Raw genomic sequence first — 17650 nt, 5'->3', positions numbered from 1 at the left:
CCTGCATGATGCCGGCTTTACCTCTGTAGGGCTGGATTGTGCTGCAGCGGTGTGTGCCATTGTGCTCACCATGGATGGCAGCATCCCGATCGGGAGAAAGCCCCAATGAAATGCCCTGTGGCTAGCCCTTCTATTTAAATCCCCCTTGCTGTCCCAGTCACGTAACTTGACAAAGGGCCACGCCTGAAAAGCAATGTCAGGACGACAGCTTCCACCTTCAAACTCCCACTATGCTTGCGTTCCACCTGCAGCTCAGACGTCTCTTTGGACGGCGGGCTCCTGAGTGCATGACGTCACACTTGGACTGTTCCCCCACTAGAGCTGCTTGTCAGCTCTGACATTCTTCACCAGCGTGGCTGGCAAACAGATTCCATCTGTCTTTACCCTCAGGGCTTTCTCCCCATTGGGATGCTGCCATCCATGGTGAGCACAATGGCACACACCACTGCAGCACAACCCAGTCCTACAGAGGTAAAGCGTTTTATCGAGAAATTCCATCCATCGAAAAATGCCTCCAATGAGTATGCACATGCGCAGTAACCAATGTCACTCCAGCTCACATGTTGATTAGAGGTCGACCGATATGGGTTTTTCTCTGGCCGATGCCGATATTTGGAAATCGGGGCGGCCGATGGCCGATATATGATGCCGATTTTTGCGGCCGATATTTTAGGCCGATTTTTCTTATTTTTTCCCCCTTCATCTCATAAAATCTAACGGTTAAAAAATAAAAGCGTGATGCCAGACATCGCATGCGATTCGCACCACATTGGAGTGCACATCACATGCAATGTCTGTGCGATGCAATTTCAGCCATACAAACTGTATGGCTGAAATCGCATTGCATTCGCACCAAAATGGTGCAGGACCCTTTATTTGGTCCGCACTGGAATCGGATCTGATGGGTGTTCACACCCATCCAATCCAATTCCTGTACCATGTCATCGTTTGCACTGCGATCTGGAAACTCATCTGGGGGTATTAGCTTTACATTGACACCTGCAGTGGTTTTCAGATCACAGTGTGAACCACTGTGCGATTCAGGTGCGATGTGAGACCCGCACTGAATTTGCACAGTTCTTGCATCGCGCTAGTGTGAACCGGGCCTAAATCTGACTGCCCATAGAGTAGAGTGGGGCTCTGTCTGTGTTTGCTCAGCAGAAACTGAGCAGACATGGGCTTGTCATCTGCCCGCACTCAGCAGACAGATACCCCACTGAGTAAAGCCCACCCTGTGTCTTCTGTTTTGTCCCCATCAGCTTTACTCTGTCCCTTTCTGCCCCCCTCCTTTTTCACTTGCTCTTTGTCCCCCAACTATTCCTCATGAGTTTACCTCTCTAGTCTAAAGAGTCCCCATGGTGTACATGCAGCAGCTGCAGGCTGCATAATCAGAACAGACAGCCACATAGAATGAAGCATCTAATCCATGTCCTACCTTCCACTGAGGATTCTCATACGTGCCATGCCATTCCAGAACCTGTAACTGCTGGCCCGCCCCCTGGTATCACTCGGCCCCTCCCTCTGGTATTACTCTTACCGGAGTCTTAACGTTCTTGTTCCACCATCTTAGAAGTTCCACAACCGACTGCGCAGACTCAGGGCATGCGCAGTAACAGGCTACGGGCAGGCTACGGAAATAGCCGAACGCAACAGCTGATCGGCAGCTGTTAAGAGGAACACAGCTCGGCAGCTGCTGAGAGGCGTGCACACAGCGCTTTTATTTACTTTTTTTTTAGTTTGCATTTATTTATTTTATACATTGTGTTGTGTCCGCGGCATGCGGGATCACGGAGCACTGGAGAGGGGGGGCTGTGTGCGGCTCTATGGGGCTGACGGAGCAGGAGGAGCTCACTGACTGACAATAGAGCGGCTGCCATTCCTCTCGCACACACACGGCCTGCGTCACCCGCCCATCCAGGGCACCAGTCAGCGAGCACCCGGGCGGGGGAGGCCCCATAGCTGCCTCAGGGAGGGAGGACGAGGAGGGGGAGAAGATGAGACTGTGACCCGAGTTCTTGTTCCACCATCTGAGAAGTTCCACAACCGAAGTTCCACAATGCGCGGTAGCAAGCTACGCAAATAGCCGAACGCAACAGCTATTCGTCAGCTGTTGAGAGGAACAAATACCATAGCTGGAACCAGCTCGGCAGATCAGCGGGCTCTCCCTCATCTCACTCGCCCGCCCGATAGTCTGTGCAGGACTGAAGGTGGGATAGGATTGGTCATAGGGTGGGCGGGAGGGAGAGAAAGGGAGGGGTTCAAAAACGAGTGGCCATCATCTATCTTGCAGCTTACTGGGAGAGAGGAGGAGAAGGAGGGGCTGGGGGAGCAAAAAAGAAGTTTGTGAGAGGCAGCGTCTGAAATTCACAGTGCTTAGGGCTGTGCTGCTTCTCACTGTACGTGCCGTGTCAGCTGTGCTGAGCGAGGTACATATGGGAGCCGCGCGTGCCGCTATGCTAATCGGCCTAATTAAAATAATAATCGGCCGATGCCGATTTCCTAAAAAAGCCCAAATATCGGCCGACCGATATATCGGTCGACCTCTAATGTTGATCAGCTGGCGTGACGTCAACACGGCGCATCGACAATCTGCTAAGCGCCAAGGAAGAATGTGATCGGCAGATTCTTCCTCGCTATTGCGGGGCGGTCTGTGGGTGTCTTGAAGGGCGGATTTTGTGTGTGTTTTACCCACCCTTAGACACAGCCAAAACATACCGTTTATCACACTGAACCCGCCGTGCAACAGACAGAAAACACAGTGTTCAATACAGGCGAAGCCCGCACCACAACAGCAAGGCAGAATCTGACAAGTGCGTTCTCCCTCCACTGTTTGCGTATCGTCAGATAGTGCCTCCTACGATCTGCACACACGTCTTCACGCCGTCACAACAGCTGCTTGGGAAATCATCTGGAGTTCCGTTCCATACTGTGCATGAGCAGCCCAGCAGATGCATTTTTCGACGGAGGGCACTATTTGATAGAACACCGAAATCGTGCAGAAAGATGTCTACTTAACCACTTAAGCCGGACCAATACGCTGCTAAATGCCCAGAGGCGTTTTTACAATTCGGCACTGCGTCGATTTAACAGACAATTGCGCGGTCGTGCGACGTGGCCCCCAAACAAAACTTGCGTCCTTTTCTTCCCACAAATAGAGCTTTCTTTTGATGGTATTTGATTGCCTCTGCGATTTTTATTTTTTGCGCTATAAACAAAAATAGAGCAAAATTTTGGGAAAAAAACAATATTTTTTACTTTTTGTTATAAGAAAAATTGAATAAACTACATTTTAGTCAAACATTTAGGCCAAAATTTATTCAGCCACATGTCTTTAATAAAAAAAAAAATCGCAATAAAAAAAAAAAATTAGCTACCTAGCGACAAAAGTAACACTAATACAGCGATCAGAAAAATGATCGCTTAGTGCAGCCCTCAAAATTTCCACTCGCCTACTAGCATTTGGCGAGTGGATTTAAGCTGGGGGCGAGTGATGACAGGGCTGCATGACCAATCTCCCTCCAATCTGTGCCTACACTTAGATTCCAGATGAGATTGGTGGCCGAAGAGGAAAGGTGCATGCTCGGGAAAAGTAGTCTGGTGAGCCGCGCACAGGCAGAGCAGTACACAGGTGCTCTCCTTACAATTCTCATTAAGCCATGGGACCCAACAGTATGACCTCTCTGAGCCTGCCCCCGGGCCCCGACCAATGTAGCTGGAGAGCAGAAAGTAATGAGTGAGGTGGAGGATTGCAAAAATTACCACTCCGGTGCAGCGCTCACTGAAAGTTGCCCTGACATGAGAGTGGCAGCCTTCTAGTTTGTGCAGTTTTCTTCTCCTTGTGCTCTATGTAAGTGTCCAACAGTTTAGCCTGAGCACTGTGAACAGACTGGTCTCAATGTGTGCTGTGCGCTGTGCTATGGTGTCAATGGCTGTGCAGTTGTGTGGATCTCAGCGCTGGATTGTACTCCCTCCCGCTGTGCTGCAGCTCCTCTCCTCTCTGCCAGCCTGAATAAAAGGGGGAAGTGGGGACATGCAAGCGTGGAGCCGCACACACAGGCTCCTGATGATGAGATGAATGGGAGAGAGAGAGAGGATGGATGGGAGTTGCAGAGGAGACAGCAAGAGAATGGGGAAGAGACCCAGTTCTAGTGTCCCGTCCCTCTGGTCTGCCCCCAGTGCCCCGTCCCTCTGGTCTGCCCCCAGTGCCCTGTCTCATTTTGTTAAAGTTGTTGTTGGTAATATTTAATTTTGTAACTTGATTCTGCATAAAACATTGTCATTCCATGAGATAATCTACGAGGGCATGTTTACGTGTGCAATTAGGTGCAGGGCAGTGTATGAATTAGGTGGGGCAACTGGTGGCGAGTAACTCTTGAGGCCTGGCTAGTAGCTCAGGACTTGAATTTTTGAGCCCTGGCTTAGTGACACTGGCAATAGGGGGTGAAAGGGTTAACTAGGGCGGTGATCAAGGGGTTAAAACTTTATTAGGGGGGGTACGGGGGCTACCCTGAACCTAACACTAACTGCCTGTCACACTAAGGCCGGGTACAGACGAGCAAACATGTACGATGAAACCGGTCCATCGGACCGTTTTCACCGTACATGTCTGCCCGGGGATTTCTGTATGGTGGCTGTACTCACCATCATACAAAAATCCGCGCGTAAGCAAAACGCGGGGCGGCCCTGCCAGTTCAATGCTTCCACGCATGCGTCGAAGTCATTCGACGCATGCGAGGGATGGCGGGTGCTCGGACATGTACGGTAGGTCTGTACAGACGACCGAACATGTCCGAGCGGGCAGGATTTCAGCGGGCTGTTTTAAAACAAGTCCAGAAATATTTGCCCGCTGAAAAAAGGCCCGGCGGGCAAATGTTTGCTGGAATTCTGCCCGCTCGGGCCTACACACGACCGAACATGTCTGCTGAAACTGGTCCGCGGACCAGTTTCAGCAGACATGTTCGGTCGTGTGTACGACCCATTACTGTCACACTGACACTAAATGCAGTGATCAGTACATATATAATCACTGCATTCAGTGACACTGTGACAGGGGGGTGATCGCAAGGGGTTAATGTGCCTATGTGTGTGGTGTCAGTGTAGTGTTTGTGCGACTTACTGTGTGAGTCTTCTCTCCTCTCGGCGGTTTGAAAATACCGCCGAGAGGAGAGCTGCATCACTTCCTCTGCCAGTGTTTACATTACACAGGCAGAGGAAGTGACACGGCGGGACACGACGGGATTGGCTGGGAGCGATCACGAGGGGGCGGACAGAAACTAACACGCACGCAGCGGAGGGGGTTCCGATCGGACCCCCAACCCGCTAGAAGGCAGGGACGTATATATACGCCCATCTGCCTGTACGTGCCATTCTGTGGATGTATATAGGCGTGCGGCGGGCGTTAAGTGGTTAATGAGTCTCTGCTTTACTTTGTTATCCAGTGTGGTTTATGAGTGAACTGCTATCAACGCCTGCCATTGATTTATTGCTTGTGATTAGAACTGTCTTTTAATAAACTTACTGTTGCTTTTTTTATACTTACTGGTGTCAGCAGAATTTTCATCAGTGCATACAGGTCGTCTGTACTTTTCACCAGTGGTCCTGCCTAGTGCTTTTTCGTGGTCTTTTGGATTCAGCTTGTTTTCAGCACCCCTCCTGGTACTTATCTCCCACATAGCTGTTTGATGGAGCTCAGTACAACACCACACATCACCGTGCAAGAAGGCCCGTTTTGGTTCTTTTATTCTGTGTACACCCTGCTTGTAGGGACACCACCAGCATACTTTAAATCACTCTGCTTATCAAGACACCTCAAGCACACCTTAAAAGGCAAGTACCAAGGACTACAACATAACCCCCCACTTCCCACAAGATAAAATGTACTGGTGCTATAAGGCCCCACACTTCAACCTAGGACTCTACCCACTCGAGAGCAGGGCTAAAGTGGAGTTCCACCCAAAAGTGGAACTTCCGCTTTAAGCACTCCTTACATGCCACATTTGGCATGTAATTTTTTATTTTTTTGGAGGGGGAGTGGGTACTTAGTTTTGACAGGTACCCATCTCCCACTTCCTGCTCTCGTTGCCTCGCCGCCTCCTCCTCTCCCCCTCCCTCTCTGCAATCTTCTGGGACACGTCACAGGTCCCAGAAGATTACCTGGCCACTAAGCGTGCAGCGTGACTCACACATGCGCAGTGCGCACCTGGCTGTGAAGCGGTGCCCATACTTGCAATGCCGGCGCCCTTGGAGAGGTGGGGGAAAGGAGCGAGGCTTTGCGCAGCCGCATCCCCGATCCATGGGACAGGTGAGAGTGTGTGTTTTCTAAAAGTCAACAGCTGCACTTTTTGTAGCTGCTGACTTTTAATAAACTTACAAATGAGTGATGCCTTATTTGAATATAGAATTCCTGTGCCTTTGGGGCTGTGGTGTCAGGGTACAGAAGGGAGTGATCTGATAGAAACTAGTCATTTTGTCTGGAGATTGACATTTTGTCTGGAGATTGACATACGTAATGACCTGACCCCCGAACCAGACATTCCCCCCCCCCTAACCGAGGCTACCCCGTCTGCTGAGGGAAGAGCAGTCAGGAGATGCCTCACAGTAGGCATCTTTGCACGTTAAACACACACATTCATCATGGCACAAGGAGAATGCACGCATGCACACCACTGTGGTCCCTAGCTCACACACACCACATCCACATCACATTGGATTAGCCCAAGTCCACCATGCAGGACTTGGGAACAGCAACGCCACGTCAAGGCTCCAATTATGTCGCTGTCCATTCATATCACATTCACACGGTCCTGGGGATCACTTCTCCCTGACGACCGAGGGTGACACCCCTTTGCCGGCAGGAATGTCACCCCCACATTCAAACACCAGTCACACTGTAGCCTGCACTTCTGTGCTGGGTCTACCAAAAATAAAAATAACTCATAACCTGAGTTTACAAAAAAAAATAACTCATAACCTGAGTTTACAAAAAAAAAATAACTCATAACCTGAGTTTTCATAAACAAAACCAAAAAAAACATTGGCGCTGTCGTGGCCCACGCCTGGTGCCACGGCCCCGGCTCCTCATGGGAGACTCGGGGGGGGGGAATCAGGAGGAGGAGGAGCATCCCCTGGTCTCTCCATGGCTGGCTGCCTGCCCTCCAACGCCAGGGCGATGCGGGTGAGGGCCGCATTGGTGTCGGCCTGCAGCATCCTGGACTGCCTCCCCTCCGCCTGGATGGCTGCAGTGTTTTCCCTGACAGCCTCTGCCAGGGTGTGGACCTCTTCCACGAGGCCTGCTGTGGTGGCCTGCAGATCCCCCAGGCAGGTGACCACAGCAGCAGAATTGGAGCTTACATCCTGGACAGATTCAGTCATGGTGGCAAAGGAGGACATGCTGTCTGCACGGCAACCTCACCCTCCTCCTGAGGTGTTCCGGGAGGACATCAGACACCCCCCTAGTCTTCCTGGTTGCCTTCCTGTGGCCAGAAGAGGCTTGGGGCCGTCGAGAAGGGGAGACCCTTGAGGGGGAAGACCTGTTGGGGGAGGAGCCTGAGGGGCTTCCCCTGATGGAGGTCTGACTGGTCCCAGCCAAAGGGGGAGACTCCTCCAAGTAGAGGCAGACCTCGTTGTCACTGGTCACCTCCTCCTCAACCACCTCCTGAGGAGAGGTGTGGCCACTCCCCTCCACCGAAGAGTCACAGCTTGCCAGGGGGTCAGACTCTGACTGATGTCCAGGGGATGGTGTGGACTGGCCATGTTATGCCTAGTACACACGATCAGAAAATCGGACAAAAAATACCGCTTTCAAAGTAACTGTCCGTTAATCTGAGGCCTCGTACACACGGCCGAGTTTCTCGGCAAAAACCAGCAAGAAGCTTGCTGGTTTTTTTTTTTTGCCGGTCGTGTGTACACTTTTCAACGAGGAAACCGCCGAGGATCTCGTCGGGCCAAAAAGAAAGCATGTCTTCTTTTTGCTCGACGGCAATGGGAAAATTTTGCTCGCTGAGATCCTCGGCGGCTTCACAAGGAACTCGACGAGCAAAACGATGTGTTTTGCCCGTCGAGTTTCTCGGCCGTGTGTACGAAGCCTGATTGTTAGTACACAGCTTTCGAGCGGAAATCATGACAGTTCATGTACAAAAAATGTTTTGGTATCGTACGATTTTAGTTTAAAGCGGAGGTTCACTCCAAAAAAAAATGTTTTAACATTACATTCAGCCGAGTTGTCCTAATGACAATCGGTTGTTTTTTTTTTCATTCTATCCCCGTACATACCGTATTTTCACCGCCGCTTTCCGGGTATGTCTTCTGCGGGACTGGGCGTTCCTAATTGGTTGACAGGCTTCCGACCATCGCATACTGCGCGTCACGAGTTGCCGAAAGAAGCCGAACGTCGGTGCGCAGGCGCCGTATAGAGCCGACTCGCAGTCCGGCTTCTTTTGGCAACTCGTGACGCGCTGTATGCGTCGGTCGGAAGCCTGTCAATCAATTAGGAATGCCCAGTCCGGCAGAAGACATACCCGGAAGCGGCGGTGAAATATGGTATGTACGGGGATAAAATAAAAAAAAAAACAGCCAATTGTCATTAGGACAACTCGGCTGAATGTAATGTTAAAACATTTTTTGGGGTGAACCCCCGCTTTAATTAGTACAGTTTTTGTCCAAAAGAAAATCAGAAGACCAAGACCATGGTCAGACAAAAGAGAATACGTCGCAATACAATACAGAACATTACATCTCTTCCAAAGTTGTATTCTGTCGTATGAGAATTTTCGTAACTTTAGTAATTCCTTAATTTTCGATACGAGACTAGCATGCAAAGAATAAAATAAAAAGGGACGATCACTCGTCCGATATTCTCATTGTGTGTACAAGACTTTAGTTGTTCTTAAATGTTGATCTTAAGCTAACACATGCTGTAAATTTTTGCTTCATTACTGTTTGACTTCACCAATGCCTCGTTTTGGAATTCCCCACACCTGAAATCACATGGTCTCCTGCTTTCACTTTCGCCTTCCTATGAATGGGTACATCCAGCGTTTTTTTTTTTACCTTTGTTACAAGAACTAAAGAACTAAACAGAGAATTTTTTTTTCATTAAGTCTTCTTCTCGTGATCGAGACGTGATCTGGTTACCGATGGGAACACATTTGTAAGTCTTTCTTATGATTTTCTGTGATTTCTGCTGTACTGCATGTATACAACATGGTTTTATACTTCATAGAACCACAGAAGTCTGCATAGCTGAATAGTAATTCCTATTTCCTAGTAAGGATGGTTTCTGAAAGCTGCTGCTTTGCAAATTTGGAAAATGTTAGCAGCTACAGTAAGTATGGCAATTATCTATATAAATAAATAATGATCAGCACACTAAACATGATGTCTTGTATTTCTACATATTTTATCAAGTTTATATCATTGAATGATTTTTGCTGTACTGCATCTGTGAAGTATGTCTTACTTGTATTGTATGCCTAGTCAGGTCACAGAAATCTAAACAGTCGTGTATGGTTGAGCTGACCATACGCACAGATTCCTCTATCCACGTTAAACAGTGCAGCGGGACAAATCTTCTGCTGTTATTATTGCAGCGGCTGGTGCTCAAAATTTTGGGGGGGGGGGGGCGCAAACAAACGAAAAAAAACAAACAATTGCAGCCTTACTGTACCCATCAAACGCAGCTACTGTGCCCATCAATTGCAACCACTGTGCCCATCAAAGGCAGTCACTGTGCCCATCAAATGCAGCCACTGTGCCCATCAAATGCAGCCACTGTGCCCATCAAATACAGCCACTGTGCCATCAATTGTCGCCACTGTGCCATCAATTGTCGCCACTGTGCCATGCCATCAAATGCAGCCACTGTGCCATGCCATCAAATGCAGCCACTGTGCCATCAATTGTTACCACTGTGCCATCAATTGTTACCACTGTGCCCAGCAATTGTCACCACTATGCCATGCCATCAAACGCAGCCACTGTGCCATCAATTGTCACCACTGTGCCATCAATTGTCACCACTGTGCCCAGCAATTGTTGCCACTGTGCCCAGCAATTGTCGCCACTGTGCCCAGCAATTGTCGCCACTGTGCCCAGCACATGTCGCCACTGTGCCCAGCAATTGTCACCACTGTGCCATCAATTGTCGCCACTGTGCCCAGCAATTGTCGCCACTGTGCCCAGCAATTGTAGCCACTGTGCCCATCAATTGTAGCCACTGTGCCCAGCAATTTTCGCCACTGTGTCCAGCAATATTGTAGCCACTGTGCCCACCAATTGTCACCACTATGCCCTGTAAAATGCCCCCTCCCCCCTGCCTGGCACTTACCTTCTGTGGTCAACCATCCTGCTTCTACCGTCCCTCGATGTCTTTTCCCGCCCTTGATGACGCTTCAGCCAATCAGGTTAGCGGTAACCAGAACCGGTGAACCTGATTGGCTAAGACGCCTGTCAGTCTTATCCAAGGAACGCACTGATAGGCACTTCCACAGCCAACCAGCTGCCGTTATTCAGATGGCCGGTGCTTGCCAGGGGTAGCGGCAATACATAGATTCATGCAATGCAATCAGTGGCGGTGCGAGAGGGGGCGGCGCTCCGGCGCCCTCTATGGCCCACCGCCACTGGATTATTGTATTCTAACAGCAGGCTGTCAAAATACCTGAACAGAGCCAGCATTGCTGTTCAGCCAACGATTTTCCACCCAACTCCCATGATTTTTTTCAGCCTAAAGATGTCAGATGTTATCAGGAACGTGACGAATGTTGCCCTTTGTATGGTCAGCTTTAGTTTCAAAAGTTGCTCCTGAATGATAAGCCCCAGCTTGATTTCAAAGGCAGCAACTGTTGGTATCAGTGGACGGAATAGCACCGTCATTGGCATCATTGGGAAAAATAGGTTGGTGTTAGTGGGAGGAATAGTGCCCCATTGTTGGTATCAGGGGAAGGAATCATGCCCCATCATTGGTGTCAGTGAGAAGAATAGTGTCCCATTGTTGGTATCAAGGAAATAAGTAGTGTCTCATCATTGGTGTCATTGGCAGGAATAGTGCCCCATTGTTGGTATCAAGGAAATACATAGTGTCCCATCATTGGTGTCATTGGCAGGAATAGTGCCCCATTGTTGGTATCAAGGAAATACATAGTGTCCCATCATTGGTGTCATTGGCAGCAATAGTGTCCCATTGTTGGTATCAAGGAAATAAATAGCGTCCCATCATTGGTGTCACTGGCAGGAATAGTGCCCCATTGTTGGTATCAGGGGAAGAAATAGTGCCCCATCATTGATGTCAGTGGGAAGAATAGGGCCCTGCAGTTGGTGTCAGTGGGAGGAATAGTGTCCAATCACCACAGGCTGACCCCCCCCCCCCTTCAACCTCTGCAGCAATGCTGGCAGCACTCATACATATATTTCCCAAAGACAACCTCTGGATATGACGCTGAGCACATACCTATCTTTGGTCGACCATGGCGAGGCCTGTTCTGAGTGAATGGGCAATGGTGTGGGGGTGGTGGCGCTGTCTAAGTGGAGGCTGATGTTACCCAGATGGGGTAAGAACAAACTATATGGACCTCAAACTAATAAGTGATAAATATAGTGCCTCTTATGATATGTGATATGCCAGTGATAAAAACAAAATAGCTTAAGTGTGGCTAGAACCACATGCTGTAAATACAACTTAGTATATAACGTAGGACAATAGTAAAGTGATGACGCACAGCACAAGTGCCGAAAAATTGTGTCCAAAAAAGTAAAAAGTTGTGTCCAAAAAAATAATAATAATAATAAAAATAAAATAAAAAATCCAAAAGACTAAAGAATGTCTAAAAGTTCAGGAAAAAAATATATATAAGGAATATATATATGTGAAAAGCAACAATCCAGGTGTGAACCAATATAAATAGATTAACAGCAGTCCAGAGTGATATTGGTGACAATGTGACTTTCCAAGTGGGTAAGTGGTCACAGTATGCAGTAGTGCAGTGATGCGAAGTGGGTCCGGTGCTCCCCCTCCTGGGTCCCTACTCACCAGAGGCCCTCACCCCTGCAGGGGTAAAGAGCATAGAAAATCTCCAACCGACTCGGGTCCTCGCTCTCCTAGTAGGTCCTACGATCCAGCTGGTACCAAAAAAGATCCTGGATATCCGGATTCCTCCAAGGGATGAAAAAAAGGGTCTCATAGAGTAGTAGGTTCAGGTTCCAGTGGGTAAGTTTTATTGGTACTGTTCTGAGTGAAACCTGTGCTGTTAAACTTCTGTATGGTCTTGGCCACCATGCTGCAGCTCAGTTTCAGAGTCTTGAAAATCTTCTTATAGCCTAGGCCATCTTTATGTAGAGCAACAATTCTTTTTTTTAGATCCTCAGAGTTCTTTGCCATGAGGTGCCATGTTGAACTTCCAGTGACCAGTATGAGAGAGTGCGAGCAATAACACCAAATTTAACACACCTGCTCCCCATTCACACCTGAGACCTTGTAACACTAACAAGTCACATGACACCAGGGAGGAAAAATAGCTAATTGGGCCCAATTTGGACATTTTCACTTAGAGGTGTACTCACTTTTGTTGCCAGTAGTTTAGACATTAATGGCTGTGTGTTAAATTATTTTAAAGTGATTGTAAACCCTTACAGACCACTTCTTACTACAGGTAACCCAATAATAAGGCCACGTCATTGTCACATGCGCACCGAAGCAACGGCACAAACTTGCTTCAGCTAGTGTGCCATTCCCAGCATGCACTGAAGTGACGTAATTGCGGCTGAAGCTGTGTACTGGGACAGCTGCGGGGGCTTCAATCTAAAGTGAGTATTTCATAATGAGCTAGTTCAAAGGTAGGGAGGGGAAACAAAAAAGCACTCACATTTGCCAACATCCGAAATATTGAATCAAGAAAAAAATACTACTCGAGGTAGTGACAAGGCGGACTTTTTGAGGCAATCACAGGGACATTGGAATTTAGGAAAATATATAAATTTAATTACAAAAAGTACATACAGTAAAACACATTGAAAAAGTACAAAATACACATTCACAAGCAATATTTTCTTTCGTCTCGCCTACACGTTTCGCCTAGCGGCTTCTTCAGGACGAGTTTGAGAGAGAGTTTGACAATAAAGTATTGCTAATTTCATAAATCAGTTAAATCGCTTCCATCGAAGTGCACCGAGGACAAAATAGAGTCACAGATGTACAGGTGGTATATAGCTTGTGATAAAGCTCAATGCAGCCCAATAAGAAGAGGAGGCTTCCTATTGTTGGCAACAGACCGTAGTATGTCAAAATAGATACGGATAGACTCTGAAATAAAACCAGAGCCAAAATAGACCGGGACCAGCAAGGCAGGGGGCAGAGCCAGAATGGAAATTAAATCCAAAAAACAGGCAGCCACGCTGCAATGTCCAATATAGGACAAGCCAGGGGATTGGAGACCTTAATAAGGAAAGAATATCGTGTGTCCCGGGGGGGTAGCCTGTGCTGCACGCCCTTGGCGTGCAGCACAGGCTACCCCCCCGGGACAAACGATATACCACCGGGACACACCTGTATATACCACACCTGTATATACCACACCTGTATATACCACCTGTACTTACCTTAGATCGAAGCCCCTGAAGCCACACGATATACCACCGGGACACACCTGTATATACCACACCTGTATATACCACCTGTACTTACCTTAGATCGAAGCCCCTGAAGCCATCCCCGTCTCCCCCTCCGGCCGCAGACATCTCTCTGGAAGGTTACTTCCGGGTATCGCCGCTCCGGCACTGTGATTGGCTGGAGCGGCGATGACGTCACTCCGCGCATGCGCACAGAAGCTGTCAAAGCCGGCATTATCGATGCATTTTCAGTGCGCTATGCGCTGTAGACATCTGTGTATTCTTTTTGGCAAATACCTCCTAAATCATGTAGGTTTAGGAGATATTGCAAACACCTACAGGTAAGCCTAAATCTAGGCTTACCTGTAGATGTACCCTCCCCTAGAGGGTTTACAACCACTTTAATTTACTCTAATCAACCTTAATTAATCCTTATTCTCTTCTATTTAATTATTATTTCCTGCTGAACTTTTCACTTCTTCATTTTTACACATTTAACATATATTTACATGTTTCACATTGAAAAAGAGCGCAAAAAGTTAAAAAAAAAATGTATTTCATGTATAAATAACTTATACTTTGTGCCAATGCTAACAGCTGAAGTGTAAGCAAAATGGTTGCGGTAGGTATCGGAAATTGGTATCACAAGTACTAAAAAAAAAAGTTTGGTGCATCCCTACTAATAATGTAATCTGGAACATGTAGGTACAAACAATACAGGTAAACAAGCAATGTAAAAGCCTGTACATCTATGTAGCTTTTGATGCCCAGTCTTAAAGTGGTTGTAAACCCTATAATCAGGCTTACCTGTAGGTACCATGAATATCTCCTAAACTTGCACGTATTCACTGCCGTTCCTGAAGTTTCTTCAGGAGTCGTGACGTGACCGGCAGGTCCTGCGCACATGCGCCGGAGCCCGTGGACCCAGTAATATCTCCGGGAGACACGTCGTTGGTCATATCGGTGCGCGGGGACCGCTGCAACAGCTTCGATCTAAGGTAAGTATTTCAAAATGAGATAGTTTGTGATGCATACTAGCTCATTATGCCTCTGAGTTTACAACCACTTTAAACTGCCCATACACTAGTAGAATTTCAGTCGAAATGTTTCATTTTAGGAATGTTCAATCCGTGCTTTAAAAAAATGTTCTCGAACAAACAAATTCATAACAGCGTATATGGTTTTGATTCAGGAACGCCCATTCACTCAAAATGTAAATAATAAAACCTCCCACAGGTATAGAAACCCAGGGGCAGATCCACAGAGCGAGTACGCCGGCGTACTTTCAAATTTCCCGCGTCGTATCTTTGGTTTGAATCCTCAAACCAAGATACGACGGCATCTGGTTTAGATCCGACAGGCGTATGGCTTCGTACGCCTTCGGATCTTAGATGCAATACTTTGGCATCCGCTGGGTGGAGTTCTCGTCGTTTTCCGCGTCGAGTATGCAAATTAGCTATTTCTGACGATCCACGAACGTACACGCGGCCGTCACATTCTCTTACGTCTAGTCGGCTTTTTCCGGCGTATAGTTAAAGCTGGTGTTTTGCGGCGTATAGTTAGACTTGCCATGTTAAGTATGGCCGTCGTTCCCGCGTTTATTTTGATTTTATTTATTTTTTTCGTAAGTCGTCCGTGAATCGGGATGGACGTAATTCAGGTCTATGTTAAAAAATATGACGTCCTTGCGATGTCATTTAGCGCAATGCACGGCAGGAAATTTAGGAACGGCGCATGCGCAGTTCATTCGGCGCGGGGACACGCTTCATTTAAATGAAACACGCCTCCTACTCGCCGATTTGAATTAGGTGCCCTTACGCCGCGAGAGATAGACTACGGCGCCGTAACTTGCGGCGCGAATTCTTTGAGGATTCGAAGTTTAAAAAAGTAAGTTACAGCGGCGTAGCATATCTCCCATACGCTGTGCCGGTGCAGATCTCTGTGGATCTGCCCCCCAGTATTTCCAGGTGTCCCCAGTGTTTCCATACTTGTGGGAGAGATACGCCATGTTTTGCTTTGCTGTGGAGGAGTATAATTGAGTATAATTATCGTTATTAAAGTGCTTTTTCGCCACAATAATACACTATGGGATTTTATTTTTATGTCCCATACACACGATCCGGCTTTTGCCCGGCCAAACTCACATCGGAATTCTGACGGAATTCCATCGGAGTAAAAGAGAACATGTTTTCTATCTATGACAAAATGGGGGATGTAATGGCGCTTACAACAACAAATAATATATAAAGTATCAAAAAAATATATATAAGCTCCGCCTCCAGGCAATGATTAAAAGTGTATCACTCTGAACCGGAATACCATCCAACAAAAATATCCATAATGTGGGAGATATTAAGAGTGAGAAAATAATGAAATAAGTGTGACCAACGTGCCACTACCAGCACAACAGTCTTATTTGAATAGCAAACTTCAAAATCTGTGCATAAAACATTTCTTTCAAAATAAAATCCATATAATGTTACATCCACAAATCGTGCAATGTGTAAATATATACATAAATAGATAAATATCCAGTGACTGATTGTCCACAAACTATAAAAAATGTGAATAATTCCAATTAAAAACAACAATCCAAAAAAGTGCTAGAAGTGAAAAAATGTGTAAAAATGTGAATATAGTCCACACAGGGATCCCTAGGAAAATAATGCCAAAAAGGGGGTCCCAATAAAAAATTCAAATTCCATGTCCAGTGCACAAACCGTGCAGAAGTGAAAAAGACTAGATTCTAGTGACTAATAAATAAGAGTTTCTAAAGTGCATCTGTGCTCAAGTTGCTGTAACATGCGGAGTAAAGTGATTGCAATCAGCCCGATTCTCCACGGTGACCAGGGATGTGAGTGCTAGCCCCTTACCTCAGGGAGGCTAATTAATAGCCTATGTGAATCTTTCCCAGTAACTCCCACAAACGGCAGATCGATCAGCTCCACAGAAATCACAGGCTCAGCGCGATGTTTCTCAGAATAAAGCACAAGAATGCCTCCATAGTGTACGATTATTGACAGTATTTAATGAAAAAAAAAGTAAACACTTACAAGCAGTGCTGTAAGAACAGCATGTAAAGTGGCGTGTGCGTATTCCTGTGTCTCCCGCTCTGCGGCCGCAAGCGGGTGACGTCACCAACAGCCCTCCAACGTCCTAAACGGACGTTGGAGGGCTGTTGGTGACGTCACCCGCTTGCGGCCGCAGAGCGGGAGACACAGGAATACGCACACGCCACTTTACATGCTGTTCTTACAGCACTGCTTGTAAGTGTTTACTTTTTTTTTCATTAAATACTGTCAATAATCGTACACTATGGAGGCATTCTTGTGCTTTATTCTGAGAAACATCGCGCTGAGCCTGTGATTTCTGTGGAGCTGATCGATCTGCCGTTTGTGGGAGTTACTGGGAAAGATTCACATAGGCTATTAATTAGCCTCCCTGAGGTAAGGGGCTAGCACTCACATCCCTGGTCACCGTGGAGAATCGGGCTGATTGCAATCACTTTACTCCGCATGTTACAGCAACTTGAGCACAGATGCACTTTAGAAACTCTTATTTATTAGTCACTAGAATCTAGTCTTTTTCACTTCTGCACGGTTTGTGCACTGGACATGGAATTTTAATTTTTTATTGGGACCCCCTTTTTGGCATTATTTTCCTAGGGATCCCTGTGTGGACTATATTCACATTTTTACACATTTTTTCACTTCTAGCACTTTTTTGGATTGTTGTTTTTAATTGGAATTATTCACATTTTTTATAGTTTGTGGACAATCAGTCACTGGATATTTATCTATTTATGTATATATTTACACATTGCACGATTTGTGGATGTAACATTATATGGATTTTATTTTGAAAGAAATGTTTTATGCACAGATTTTGAAGTTTGCTATTCAAATAAGACTGTTGTGCTGGTAGTGGCACGTTGGTCACACTTATTTCATTATTTTCTCACTCTTAATATCTCCCACATTATGGATATTTTTGTTGGATGGTATTCCGGTTCAGAGTGATACACTTTTAATCATTGCCTGGAGGCGGAGCTTAT

General features: G+C 46.9%; 1 protein-coding gene across 1 annotated transcript in view; it reads left to right on the top strand.

Annotated features, from left to right (window-relative positions):
* The first annotated feature begins 9048 nt into the window (after positions 1-9048).
* LOC120945726 (calcium-activated chloride channel regulator 1-like) overlaps positions 9049-17650 on the top strand; it is a 75905-nt gene continuing 67303 nt past the window's right edge. Inside the window, exon 1 of the mRNA XM_040360092.1 lies at positions 9049-9148. The gene's annotated coding sequence lies outside the window, so the exon portion shown is untranslated. The remainder of the gene's footprint in view (positions 9149-17650) is intronic.

The sequence above is a fragment of the Rana temporaria genome, chromosome 7 (assembly GCF_905171775.1).
Source record: "Rana temporaria chromosome 7, aRanTem1.1, whole genome shotgun sequence".
Lineage (NCBI taxonomy): Eukaryota > Metazoa > Chordata > Amphibia > Anura > Ranidae > Rana > Rana temporaria.
The sequence above is the reverse complement of the archived record's forward strand: the minus strand, read 5'-3'. Positions and strand labels throughout refer to the sequence as shown.